At 47.7% G+C, this 14,288-nt stretch overlaps 1 protein-coding gene and 1 pseudogene across 10 annotated transcripts in view; both read left to right on the top strand.

Moving 5' to 3' along the window:
• ST3GAL3 (ST3 beta-galactoside alpha-2,3-sialyltransferase 3) overlaps positions 1 to 14,288 on the top strand; it is a 184,069-nt gene that overhangs the window by 141,230 nt on the left and 28,551 nt on the right. The window lies entirely within an intron of this gene.
• On the top strand, positions 7,677 to 9,351 carry LOC123859705 (transcription factor BTF3-like; annotated as a pseudogene).

Here is a 14,288-nt window from a genome sequence, read left to right as displayed (position 1 = left end):
CTTCCTGGTGGTTGGCTGGACGGCCTGCCATGCAGAGCTGAGTGCAGCAGGACGTAGGAGAGCTCAGGATGGACGGGTGGAAAGAGGAAACTGAATGCTTCAGCTCAGTCGTTTGTGGCTGTGACAGATCCCTGCCCCATGTGCAGGGCCCATTTGTTGTGGCTGGTCATTCATTTGTTCATAGATAACTACAGTCTGCTAGTTGCTTTTCTAAGTATTAGGGATGTGGTGGTAAGTATAAGACATGATGATAAGACAGTCCGTCTCTCAGGGCACCCCTCTGCTTGTTGCTCAGATGGAGGACCTCTTTGGTTTGCAGGGGCCAGGACATCTGTGTAGAGGCGAAGAATGGTGCAAGGAGTGGGAGTAGCAGCATCTGTGTTTTACATGGCCGGAATCCTCATTGTAGGACTGTCCTCCCTGTGCATCTCGACAGGAGGATGGCGACAAGCAGGCTTCCCATCGACCACTAGCCTGCCCATTTGGTAATTGGTCTGGTGTTGGGAGAGAGAAAATTCTGCCTATGCAGCCTCACCCGAAGTCTCCAAAGTCGAGAGCAATGCTGGAGGCCTTGTACTAAAGAAGAGAACTGGGGTACTTTGCTATAGGAGCAGCATGCCCAGCTGGTGCCCAGAGGGACCTGCAGAGGAAATTCCAAGAGCAGTCCTCACTGATGCCTTGCCCATCTGGGGTGGTGAAGAGGTGTGTGGGTGCAGAGGCTCAGGCTTCTGTGGCCAACACAGCTGGAACAGCCTCCAGCTTCCCTGCAGAGAAAAGCAACGGGGCCACACTCAGGCCCCAGAGGCAGTGAGCAGCCCGATGGGCTTCCCCTCAGTCTGGGACTTGGGTGCTCTTTGCTGAAAAGAAGGGAAGAGGCATAAGTTTAGGGGAAGATCATGGTACCAGTGAGAGATCTTGGCCAAGATGCTCCAGACTCAGTTGGATAATAAGTCCTGGGCCCAGGATAGAGGTCTGAATTTGAGATAAAGATTCGGTGGCCACCCGTTGGGCATAAGCGTCTGGGCGTTTGGAAGTTGAACCCTCTTAAAACAGTCCTATTTTCCAGTCTTTTATTTCCAGTCCTTCCTGGGCCTGTAAGCAGTGGTGGAATGCAGAGGAGATGGTGGTCAGCAGCAACTGCCCTTGCGCCCCTCCCCTGGGCTGCCTTCCCCAGCCTTCTCCTCAGAGGGCAGAACGTCTTATCTGACAAGACAGCCTCTGCTCACCCACTGTCCTGTCTCATTCCTACGCAGAGGGGGAAAATGGCTGCATATGGCTGTAGCCTTCTTGTGAGAATTTCATTTCTCTATGGAGCTCAGAAAACAATGTACCTGTGTGAGTTTCCTGTAGCTGCTATAACAACTGATTTTCTCACAGTTCTGGAAGCCAGAAGTCCAAAATCCCCTTCCTTGGCCCAGATCAGAGTGTCAGCAGGACCACACTCGAGGTGCTCTGGGAGATTATCTGTTGCATTGCAAGGACTTCACCCTTTACTGTGACTGAGATAGGAAGACATTGCCCATGTGGGGAGATTGATCTTTGATAGAAGAATGGACACTTCCTCAGCTTTATCACGAAGGACAGAGGAGGTGGTGGAGCAGATGCAGGTGGCTTTGTCGATTTGGTGGAAGGCAGACCTCTGATCTCACTTAGCACATGTTTATTCAGCACCTACTATGCCAGGCACACTTCTAGGTGCTGGGGGATATGGTAGTGAACAAAACAGGCAGATCCCTAGTCCCATAGAGCTTGCACTCTCCATATTATAATAAACTGGTACACACGAGAGAGAATAAGCAAATAACAAGATAATTTTATAAGTGCTAAATGAAAGAAGAAAAGCAAGCTGAATGATAGTGGCAGGAGGAGGAACCCCCTTAAGACAAAGGAGTCAGAGAAGACCTCTCTGAGGAGGTGGCATATGAACAGATCTGAATGAAAACAAAGAGCCAGCTTTGGGAAGATCCAGAGTGTTTTGGAAAATTCCAGACACAGAAAAAAGTATATTGTATTCAAGAGCTCAGACAGAAGGCCAATACAGTATAGGAGGGTGAGTAAGGAGAAGACCTAAAATGGCATGAGATGTAGGTGAGGATTTGGCCTTGTTACCTGTGGTTTGGTTTTATCCAGAGGGCACTGGGAAGGTCTTAAGCAGAGGAATGGCATGGTATGGTTGCTAATTGAGGAGTATCCTTCTGGCCTTTCTAGAGAATGGATTGAGGGGCAGGAGTGGAAGCTGGTTGCTGACCACTGCGTAGTCAAGAAGTGATGATTTAGCCCTGGATGGAAGCAGTGGAGAGAGAGATAAGTGGATAGATTTCCAGGACATTCAGAGATTAACAGGATTTGCTGATATACTGGGTGAGAGGCAGCCAAGAAAAAGAGATGAGTCAAGAATGACTCCAAGGAGGGGTGCCTGGGTGGGTCAGTTGTTAAGTGTCTGCCTTCAGCTCAGGTCATGATCCCAGGGTCCTGGGATCAAGCCCCGAATTGGGCTCCCTGCTGGGCGGGAAGCCTGCTTCTCCCTCTCCCACTCCCCCTGCTTGTGTTCCCTCTCTTGCTGTGTCTCTCTCTGTCAAATAAATAAATAAAATCTTCAAAAAAAAAAAGAATGACTCCAAGGGATACCGTCCAGTTGGCAAGATAGAAGTTTGTTTGTAAAATCGGTGATCCCCTTTGTACAATGTGCTGATCCTAGGTCAGTGGCACTAGAAGGAAAACAGGGGGACTCTTGGGTTTTTCTTGGTCAGCTGCACTTCCTGGCCTGGCCTTCCTTCACCATCAAAGCGAAAACCACCCCCAGCTCCATGGTCCTAGGCATCATTGGTGCTCTCATCATTTCTCTGAGTTCCATTACTTTCCTATTCTGTCAACGAACCTGATCCAGCAATGCCCATGATTGAGTTCATGCAGCCACTTCTCTGCCCTCTGCCTCTGGGCCGCTGAGCTGCTAATGGAGAACATAACACAACACATGCATTGGCCCCACTGGTCTCCCATGGTCTCCCGCCTCTGCTGAGTGCTCAGCACTGCTCAACACTCCTTGTCCCTCTTTGGCCTATGCAGGTTTCCTTTGGACCTATCACAGTGACTATTCCAGACCATTTGTAAGTTACTGAAGTCTCCACCTTCACACCCACAGTCCCCCAGATCCCCAGGCCCAGGTATTTCCCAGAGAAGAGATTCTGTCTGCTGAGCATTTGCTCAGGTTCCCCTCCCACCAGCCACACCTGTCAAAGTAGCCATCTTCACATCCCACCCCTGTTCTCCGGGAGAAGGTATCCTGCCTCTGTGTCCCTCCCCTCCTACTCTGGATCCTGTCCCGTTCCCTCCTTGGGCCTCGTTCCCCTGTCCGCCTGCCCCTCTCTTGCCCCCCTTTCTGCTTGTCTCCTTCCAGCCCAAATACAAACATGCTCATTGCCTGCTCCCAGCTTTGAGCCTGCAGCCACCACTGGATTCCATCCTCTCCTTCGCCACCAAGTTTCTGTAGAAATTGTCTGAGCTCTCCTGAACACTTTCATACTTCTCTCCTTCCTCGACCCCCTGCAGTCCACCTCTGTCCTCTCTCCATCCCCGACAATGTGCTAGTCAAAGGGCAAGTGGCTTTCGTGTGTTCCCAAAGGCAGTGTGATCAGTGAAAATACGGGCTCGAGTAGTGCCAATCCATGAGGTTGTTGTGAGGATGAAATCAGGTCCTGTGCACAGAGCACTCAGAGCAGTGTCTGGAACATAATAAGGGCTCTAACTGTGAACTGCTGTCATTACTGTAGTGATTATGGTGGCCTTTATCAGATATTTCATGCTGCCTCTGTCTGTACTTGGCTGCTTTACCCATCATCTGCAAAGGTAGGGACTCTGAGCTGTGGATTGTCATGTTCCCAGTGACAAGTGCAGGGGCTGGGATCAGCTAGGGCTTAGCACATGTTGGCGAGATGGATGGTGGGCACCAAGGGCACATGGGACTTGAACTCTGGGTTAGATGGCCCCTGCAGACAGTCTGGCCATCATCCGTGCTCTCACAGGGGGAGGGGTGCTTGCCTCTCAGCAGCTTCTCAGCTCACAGTTCCCCCTGTCTGCCTGTGCCTCCTTCGTCCACACTAGGCACAGGCTGTCAGCACAGTCAGTGGGAGCCCTGTCAGCAGGAGCCCGGGCACTGCCCCCTTGGGGGCCCCTGGCTCAGCCTTTCCTCTCCTCCTTCAGCGTAGGCCTCCCTGCCTGTCATACATGTCATGCATGTGGCTCCAGGCTGTCTGTGGCCGCGGTCCCTAGGCAGGCCGAGGGGCAGTAGCTGGTAGAATTTCAGACTCGGGAGGGGTTTGCTGTGAAACAACAGAGACCTCGCTGGAAGCAGGGAGATCCAAGTGTCCATGAGGAGCCCCAAGAAGGCAGCCCCCAGACCTCCACAGCAGAGCAGAAGTTTGGCCTGGACTGGCCCAGCAGGATCTACACTGTAGAGTCTGCCACCTGAGCTGCTCCTCCCACTTCTAGCCAGCAGGCATTTGCTGAACACCTGCCGTGTGCTCGGCCATGTGCTTGGCCGTGTGCTCGGCCGTGTGCTCAGGGTGCCCTGCAGCCTGCTGGAGAACCAGGCAATGACACTAGCGTGCAGTGAGTGCCATGAGGACAGAGTACACAGAGAACCGTAGAGACCAGAGGGGCCTCTGTCAGCCCCGTGTGGCTCAGGGAGGACTCTCCCTTTTAGAAGGTAGAGATGCTGGAGTCCAGTTGAAAAATGAGCAGAAACTGAGCCTGTGAATGAGAAAGGGAAGAGAATTCCAGGCAAAGGGAATAGAGTATAAAATCATGGAGGCATTAAAGAGTCTGGCAGGTTGTAGAAACTCTACTTTTCCTTTTTTTTTTTTTAAAGATTTTATTTATTTATTCATGACAGACAGAGAGAGAGAGAGAGAGAGAGGCAGAGGGAGAAGCAGGCTCCCCGCAGAGCAGGGAGCCCGATGCGGGATTCGATCCCGGGATCCTGGGATCATGACCTGAGCCGAAGGCAGACGCTTAACCATCTGAGCCACCCAGGCGCCCCTGTAGAAACTCTAAATAGTTGGAAATGGCTAGCGCTTAGGGAAAGGGAGAAGAGAGGAGATGGTGTCTGAGGCAGGTAGACAGGAGTCAGATCACAGGGCCTTCATAAACCAGACTAAACAGCTTAAAATGTATCCTCTAGTTAGCAGCTGCTATTGGTAGAAACCCGTATCAAACTAATTCAAACACAAAGAAAATGTATTGGTTTATGTAACTTAAGTTCGGGGGCTGAACTATCTTCAGGCCCACCTGATTATAGGACCCAAGCAGTCTCTCTTCCCCAGTGTTTTGGCTCTATGTTCATCTCGGTTTGCCTGTTCCGTAGACTGTTTTCTCTATGTAGCCATGAAGATGGCTCCAGCAACTCGGGGCCTGGGGAGGGCCAATTTTTTCTTAAAGGTCCAGTTAGTAGATATTTTGGTTTTGCGGGCCACAAACTATTGCTGCAACTGCTTGACTCTGCTGTCAAAGCATGAAAGCAGCCATAGACATTAGGTAAATGAATGAGCATGGCTGTGTTTTAATAAAACTTTATTTATAGAAATGGGCAGCGGGTCTATGGGCTGCAGTTTGTACAAGCCCTGTTCTTTTTTTTTTAAAGCATTTTGAAGATTTATTTATTTGAGAGAGTGTGTGTGCGCACATGCACCCGAAAGATAGAGAGAGAGAGAAAGAGAGAGAGTGGTCGCATGAATAGGGGGAGGGGCAGAGGGAGAGGGAAAAGCAGGCTCCCCACTGAGCAAGGAGCCTGCCGCAGGACTCGATCCCAGGACCCCAGGATCATGACCTGAGCCGAAGGCAGCCGCTTAACTGACTGAGCCACCCCTGCTCCCCTGTACAAGCCCTCTTCTTGGCTTACGTGGTCATAACAACTCACGATCTCAGAGAAAAAGAGAGACTCCCTTATCCCCCAGTGTCCACATATTAGACCTCAGAGAAGAATTTGATTCATCCCACTTGGATCAGGTGCCCATTGTTGAGCCAATTACTGTGGTTGAGGGGTGAAGTACCCTGATTGGCCAGCCTGGGACATGCGCAGTTGCAGTGGTGGGGGTCAGCTCAGTAGGACCGCACGGAATGACAGGTAGGATGGGCTTACAGAAGAAGGTGGAAGGAATGCAGATACCCACTGCAGGGTTCCAACAGAAAAGAGCATGAACTGAGTGCCCGAAGTGACCAGTGATGATCCGGCTTGAAATCGGTCCTGGCACAGCGTCAGGGCACCAGGCCAGCCCTGGTGGTGCTGATGCACACCCTGTCCTGGCCTCTTCCCTCCATGCAGAGCTTGCACCTCAACTGCTTTATTTACACCAGTTGGAATGCCCTTGCCCACTCCTTCCTTCCTCACACACGGCTGCATATCCTGGATGGGACGAGAGGGCAGATTCACCGGGAGGGGGGACCAGGCTAAGCTTGTCTGCCCCTGGTGGGCGCTGCTTCACTGTCTGGCCTCAGCAATACCTCACCTTGTCTTGAAGGGAATATATTCTCCTCTCTTTGTCTTTGCCTCCACTACCTTTCTCCCAGAACACCCTTCCCGACATTCTCCCCCAGGTCATTTATTTGTCTTTCAAGGCTCAGCTCAGTTTTGTTGTCATCTCCTTCACGAAGATTCTCCTGGACCCCTAAATTGGTCTAAGACCTTTGTACCCCTACCTATTACAGAACGCACGATGTGCAGATGGATTTGATGATCATTTATTTACCTGTGTCTGCTATTTCCTCCTGAAGGGAAGGACCAGGGTTAATTTTCCTTTAGGTTCCCCGCCAGCACTCAGCACAGGCGCTGGCACTGAGGAGGCAAGTAGCTGTTGGATGGGGCTGCTTTCTCCACTCTGTCTCGTCCCACGCAGGGTATGGAGGCCAGAGCTTCGTGCCGATGCTTGGAAAAGGACTTGCTGGTTGCTACCCGCTGTTTGTGTTCTCTACCTCTGTGCCGCTTTTCCCTGGGTGAATGTCCACCTGCCCTATAGATTTACCATCCTTTCTCCTCCTGCTCTGCTGCGCTCTCAGGGGACCCATTCAGGTGGTCAGCAAGGGAAATACGCAAGCAGACATCAGTTTGACAAGGCATTTGGGAAGTGCTCATCTTTCCTGCAAGGATGTATACCATAAGCATGGATGTATACTATTTATGGTATACATCTTGCTGCAGCAAGATCCCCAGCAAAACCAGGTAAATTCTAGAAAGCCCATGTCCCTCTGCTTTGTCCAGCTCACCACTTCCCAGAACAGGTTCGAGGATGGTGGATCTGTGGGGTTTTGCTTTCACTCTGCTGCATGACAGTCTTGCTTTTGGGGGGGGCCAAGACCTATGGCTGAATCTAACAGACTGATGTGTTATGGCCCCTGGTCCTCAGGACGCATTCCTGGGCTCTGCCTTCCCTTTGTCCCCTGGGTGCTTGAGCTGCCTGCTCACACTTATTATTGGGGTGAGTAACTAGAAGGCTAAAGAGGCCCATATGGACAGCTGAAGGTGTGTGTTACCCTACTCCAGCAAACCCCCATCTGGAGGCACTTTTTTAGTTGGGTTGGTGGGAACTCGGAGGAAGACCCTACTCTGGGTCTGCTGGTGCTCACATATAAGAACTCCCCACACCCTAACTGCCATCTTACGTCCCCGCGTGTGTGCACCTAATCTCAGCTGGTCTGCCCGAGACCCCCTGAGCGCCAACCCTATTCCCCTGCGCAGTCCCATTTCCGCTCCAACAAGATGAAAGAAACTATCATGAACCAGGAGAAACTCGCCAAACTGCAAGCACAAGTGCGCATTGGTGGGAAAGGAACTGCTCGCCAAAAGAAGAAGGTGGTTCATAGAACGGCTACAGCAGATGATAAAAAACTTCAGTTCTTAAAGAAGTTAGGGGTAAACAGTATCTCTGGTATTGAAGAAGTGAATATGTTCACAAACCAAGGAACAGTGATGCACTCTAACAACCCCAAAGTTCAGGCGTCGCTGGCAGCGAACTTTCACCATCACAGACCAGGCTGAGACAAAGCAGCTGACAGAAATGCTACCCAGGATCTTAAACCAACTTGGTGCAGACAGTCTGACTAGTTGAAGAAGACTGGCTGAAGCTCTGCCCACACAATCTGTGGATGGAAAAGCACTACTTGCTACCGGAGAGGAGGAGGATGATGATGAAGTTCCAGATCTTGTGGAGAATTTTGATGAAGCTTCCAAGAATGAAGCAAACTGAATGGAGTCAACTTCTGAAGAAGATAAAACTTGAAGAAGTTACTGGGAGCTGCTATTTTATATTATGACTGCTTTTTAAAATTTTGTTCATGGATCTGATAAAATCTAGAGCTCTAATATTTTTAAGCCCAAGCCCCTTGGACACTGCAGCTCTTTTCAGGTTTTGCTTATACACAATTCATTCTTTGCAGCTAATTAAGCTGAAGAAGCCTGGGAATAAAGTTGGAAACAAGTTAATAAAGTTCTTTGCCTAGGAAAAAAAAAAAAAAAGAACTCCCCACACCCTGATAAGACCCAGTCAACCTCTCCTGCTGGTCCCTGGATACAGGCTAAAGTGCTGGACCTTCGGTAGTGGTTGAGGTTGTTGGGGACATTCACCATCTATACTGCACCTCAGTCACACCACTGGGCATTAAATGAGCTGAAAGATACCTTCAGAGGGTCCTGGGTTGCCCTTCCTAGCTGGGCAGTCTGTGGACAGGGCAGCTTGTGGGCCCTGGGGTCAGAGCCTTGCTATGAGAGGCAGAGGGGTCAGACCCGCCCTCATCACGTGCCCTCCTAGAGTCACAAGTCTCCCCACTACTGAGCTCTAGGATCTCAGGAGAAAAGAGGGACAGGTTCCAGTGCGACTTCTCTCTCCTTCCCGGGTTCCTTCTCACGCACTCACACACCCTATTGCAACCTGATCCTAAAGCTGCCTCGCGTGCTGGAGCCCTGGGCTGGCAGGCTGGGGCCCGTCCGCCTGAGCCTGCCCCACCCTCCCCTGCTACCCCCCAGGCCAGGGCAAGCAGGTCAGGCGTCCCACACCCCCGCCAGTCTGACCAGTCATTCCACACGTCAGAGGCCACCTCCGCCCTGGCTAGGCCCCCAAACTGGCACACTGGTCTCTGGACAGAAGTCCCTGGTTCTCTTCCCTGTGTACCAAGAGGCTCTGCCCAGGCCACCTGCAGAATTACCACAAACACACATACAGACATCACGGCTACCATCACCCCACCCCATTTCCTGTTGTTTATGGCCCCTGGCTCTGCTTCCAAGGCCTCTGCGGGCACTGAGCCACTTCGTGGGGGCTGAGCAAAGTACAGTGGAAACACTGCAGGAAGAGGACAAGCCCAGCTGGGGGCATTGGGGAAGGCTGTGCAGTGGAAACAGGGATTTTCCTGGCAGAGAGAGAGACAAGGGGATCGGGGAATGGAGTGTGTGCCTGTGGGGGGGTACATTTTGGGCAGCGACACCGCCCGTGTAAGTGTGTGCAGCCCAGTATGTTCGGGGGGCTACAAATAGTGCACCGTTGGTGGGACATAACAGTAGTCTCAGAAGAGTGAATCCCAATGACATTAGATTGAGGAGTGACTGGGAGGTGAGGGAGTTGAGACAGCATATCTGTTGCTGTTTCTAGACGTTTTGCCACAAAGGGATAGAGAGAGAGAGATGGGTAGCTAAAGGGGTACGTGTTCAGGAAAGTTTTTGGCTGGGTTTGTGTTTGTTTTCACATGAGAGAGACCTGAGCTTGATTTATGTTTGGGGGAACCAAACAGAAAAGGGAACCATAGCATGCTGGAGAGATCAGCTTGGTGGGCCTGGGCAGGGGGTAAGGAAGCAAGGAGCGGAACGAGTTCCTATCTGAGCAGCATCCTGGTTAGGGCCATGAAGTGAGAGAAGAGGTAATTTGTTTAGAGCAAGTTGGAAAGGACAGAGCGTTTGTGGAGCTTGGAGAAGGTTTGGAAGAGCCACTGAGCAAAGTAGAGGGTCCAACTAAGGTTCAAGCCCATGAATTTATAGTGGCAACAGCTCGTGTGAGTGTGGCGGGGGGGAGGGTATGTGTGTGTAAGCAGGGTAAGCAGCGCTTAAAGTATGAAGTATAAGGTAGGATTAGATTAGTCTCCGAGTGAGTTTTGCCTAATGGGTGGGACAGAAGGACAGTGGAACTGGAGGTACGGGGTCTTGGCAAGAAAGAAGTAAGAGATGGATGGGATTCTAGCCCGGAAAGAGATGTAACTTGGGAATGAAGAGAACTTTTCTTTTCTTTTCTTTTTTTTTTTTTTAAAGATTTTATTTATTATTTGACAGAGAGAATGAGAGAGAGAGAGCACATGAGAGGGGGGAGGGTCAGACGGAGAAGCAGACTCCCCGCCGAACAAGGAGCCCGATGCGGGACTCGATCCCGGGACTCCGGGATCATGACCTGAGCCGAAGGCAGTCGCTCAACTGACTGAGCCACCCAGGCGCCCTGAAGAGAACTTTTCTAACTAAGACTCAGAATCCAGAAACAATAAGGTTAAAAGGTTGATAAATTTGACTACGTTCTTAAAAAATCTATGGCAAAAAATGATGGAGGAAAAAGAAAGAAAGAAAACACCATAAGCCAAGTAGATGTTAAATAAATAAACAAACTAGGGCGCCTGGGTGGCTCAGTTGGTTAAGCGACTGCCTTTGGCCCAGGTCATGATCCTGGAATCCCGGGATCGAGTCCCGCATCGGGCTCCCTGCTCGGCGGGGGGTCTGCTTCTCCCTCTGACCCTCCTGCCTCTCATGCTCTCTGTCTCTCAAATAAATAAAATCTTTTTAAAAATAAATAAATAAATAAATAAATAAACAAACTAGGAGAGAGATTTGTAATTGCGTCTCAGAAGGTTTACATATTTAATATACGCAGAGCTTCAAAAAAAAGAGAAGATTGTTAGCTAAGGTGTGATCATAATGCACTGTAGAAGTGTATCAAATCAACATGCTGTACATCTTCCACAGTGACATAACTTTGGTGTCAATTATGTGTCAAAAAAAGCTGGGAGAAAAGAAAGAAGTAAGAGACCGATAACCCTGTAGAAAAATGGGCAAAAGATAGGAAGAAAGGTAACAGAAAAAGAAGTGCAGATGACCCCTTTGTATATATGTAACAATGTGCAATTTCACTTATAATAAAACAACACAGATACTATCTCTCTCCTGTCAGACTGGCAGAACTGAAATGTTTGACAGCATGTTCTCAAACATCGCTGGTGGGTACTACGATAGCACAATCCCCATGGAGGGTAATTTGACAATTTGGAGCAAAATTACTTATATGCATTCTCCCTTTGACCCAACCAATCCACTTCAAGGAATCCATTCCAAAGATGTACTGGCGAAGAGAAAAGACATACACATGAAGTCATTCATGGTAACTGCTGTTGGTAGAAGCTACTTTACAAAAGACTGCAACAGCCCAGGGGACTGACTGAATAATACTACCAAGTATATAATTCCATATACTACTGTGGAGTGATCACCACAATATATTGTAGGTGGGAAAAAAAACCAAAAACAAAACTCAGTAGGCAAAACAGTGTGTTTAATATGCTATCTTTTTATTGAATAAAGAAACACTGCACACACACGTATGTATTATGTATTTGCCCACATCAAAAATAACAAAAGAAGGATAGAATAAAAATGAATTCGTTATAGGAATAATACTAGTATGAATAAAATAAAATGAATTTAATAATAAAAATACTCTATGGGGATAGAAGCAACAGGGGTCAGACACAGAGATAAATGTTAGACTCCTCTGAATATATCTTGTTTTGTGAGTTTAGTTTTGGCATTGTGTCAAGTTTTATATCATCATAAAACAAAATTAAATTAGAACGAAGTATAAGCAACCCCTAAAAAGCAAAAGCAACATGAAACAAATGAACTTAACTAGGTATCATTGATGGATTAAACTCCACAGAATTATTTCAAGTGGCAGAAGCAAAATCATTTGTCTGTACTTCTCTAGTCTGGTATACCTGAAGGCAGAAAGAACTATAAAGAAATTTTAAATTGGTTTTAGTAATGATAGTGTTAGTAATGTTATTCTGAAACTATTATATCTTCTACATGTACCTGTATGTGTGTATGTATTAAGATAAAGCAAATAAGCAATTGTGTTAATATCACTATAAACAAGAATGTCTACTTAATTGAAAAGAGATACAAATATAAAATGAAGGAAGCTTACATAGATGACGTTTATGGTATGTGAATTGTATCTTAGTGAAGCTATGAAACAAGAGAAAGAAAGTATAAATCTTGTCATCCTGAATTTGGATTGGGAATACTAGTATAAATGCATGATGTATTTTCTCTTTAAAAAGTATTTCCTGCTTTGTCCCCCTGAAAAGGCCTGGGGAAAATGACTAACCCTAGCAACGTGAGCAACCTAGCCATCAAGATGGTGGTCTCTAAATACCATTTCCAATGAAAAGGAACCAGGGCTCCTTGGAAGATGACCGACTCCAGGTGGAGGCAAGAAGTGTACAGGATGAACATGGGACATCTTTAAATACTAGACATCAAGGCTGTTTTCTAAGATTACTGGAGTATGTCAGAAGGATTCAGGAGCTAAGAGGAAAAGGCCAAAGGGAGAAGAAGAGAGAGGAAGAAACCTATGGATTTAGAAGAGACTAGAGACCAGCCCAATTCAATGTGTGGACCATGCTTACATTCTGATCTAAATAACCAACTATTAAAGTATGCAACAACAGCAAACATTAATGAGATAATAGGAGAAATCTGAAATTGACTGTTGCTATTAAGAAATTATAGCTAGGAGCGCCTGGGTGGCTCAGTTGTTAAGCATCTGCCTTTGGCTCAGGTCATGATCCTAGGGTCCTGGGATCGAGCCCCACATCGGACTCCCTGCTCTGCGGGAAGCCTGCTTCTCCCTCTCCCACTCCCCCTGCTTGTGTTCCCTCTCTCGCTGTGTCTCTCTCTGTCAAATAAATAAATAAAATCTTTAAAAAAAATAAAATAAAATAAAATAAATTATAGCTAGTGTTTTAGATGTGATAATGGCTTTGAGAGGAGTTGTTTAGGTGTGGTTATGGTTTTTAAGGTGGCCTTACCTTATAGAAATTAATGCTAAAGTATTTTATGGATAAAATGGCATGATTTCTGGGAGTTTCCAAAATAATATAGAGAGTGGGAGGGGCTAAGAGAAACAAAATTGACCATGGCTGAAATCACTGGATCTGGGTAACAAGTCCATGAAGTTTCACTGTTTTGTTTTTCAACTTTTGTGCATGTTTGAAATCTCCCGTAATAAAAAGTTTTAAAAATATATCCCCACCTGGCGGGAAAAAAGAGTACCCTTTGCACAAAGGTGCACCCAACTAGGAGAAAGAAATGTTTGAGGAGGCTGGCTCCATCTGTCAAGAAATAAAGAGGGGCTGCAAAATGAGCAGCTAAAACATGAAGACCCAATAAAAGAACGAGGAAAAACAGATAATAAAAATAAGAAATAAATAGGTTCTACACTAGCAGCAAAGAGTTTTAAGAAATGCTTATCAGACCCATGTCGTGCTTTTTGCCAGGATCTCTCCCATGAATTATTTTTGTTCATTACTTATGGTCTTCATCAGCTCTAGCTTCTTTAACAGACTACCATAAGCTGGGTGGCTTCTCAACAACAGAAATGTGTTTCTTATAGTTCTGGAGGCTGAAGTCTGAGATCACAACACCATCATGGTCAGGTTCTGGTGAGAGCCATCTTCAGGTTCAGATGGCCGGCTTCTCCTTGTATCCGTATATGGTGGAAAGAGAGCTAGTTAGCTCTCTGGCCTCTTTTTATTTTTTATTTTTATTTATTTTTAAAGATTTTATTTATTTATTTGGCAGAGGGAGACAGTGAGAGAGGGAACACAAGCAGGGAGAGTATGAGAGGGAGAAGCAGGATTCCTGCTAAGCAAGGAGCCTGATGTGGGGCTCAATCCCAGGACACTGGGATCATGACCTGAGCCGAAGGCAGACGCTTAACTGACTGAGCCACCCAGGCGCCCCTCTGGCCTCTTTTTAGAAGGGCACCAGTCCCACTCATGAAGGCTCTACTCTCATGACCTGATTACCTCCCCAAAGGCCCCTACCTCCGCACATCATCACAGTGGGGATGAAATCTCAACATACGAATTTGAGGGAACATAGACACTCAAGACTGTAACACTAATATTGGAACTGATATTTTTCGGGGTCATATTTTCACTCGTGTATCCATGTACATTTGATTGTTGGGAGTCAAGTTGGGTCACGT

This window comes from Mirounga angustirostris, unplaced genomic scaffold (genome assembly GCF_029215605.1).
Source record: "Mirounga angustirostris isolate CCGP_5_RB_7025 unplaced genomic scaffold, mMirAng1.0.hap1 SCAF_4, whole genome shotgun sequence".
Classification (NCBI taxonomy): Eukaryota; Metazoa; Chordata; class Mammalia; order Carnivora; family Phocidae; genus Mirounga; species Mirounga angustirostris.
This window is presented reverse-complemented; position numbering and strand designations above follow the sequence as displayed.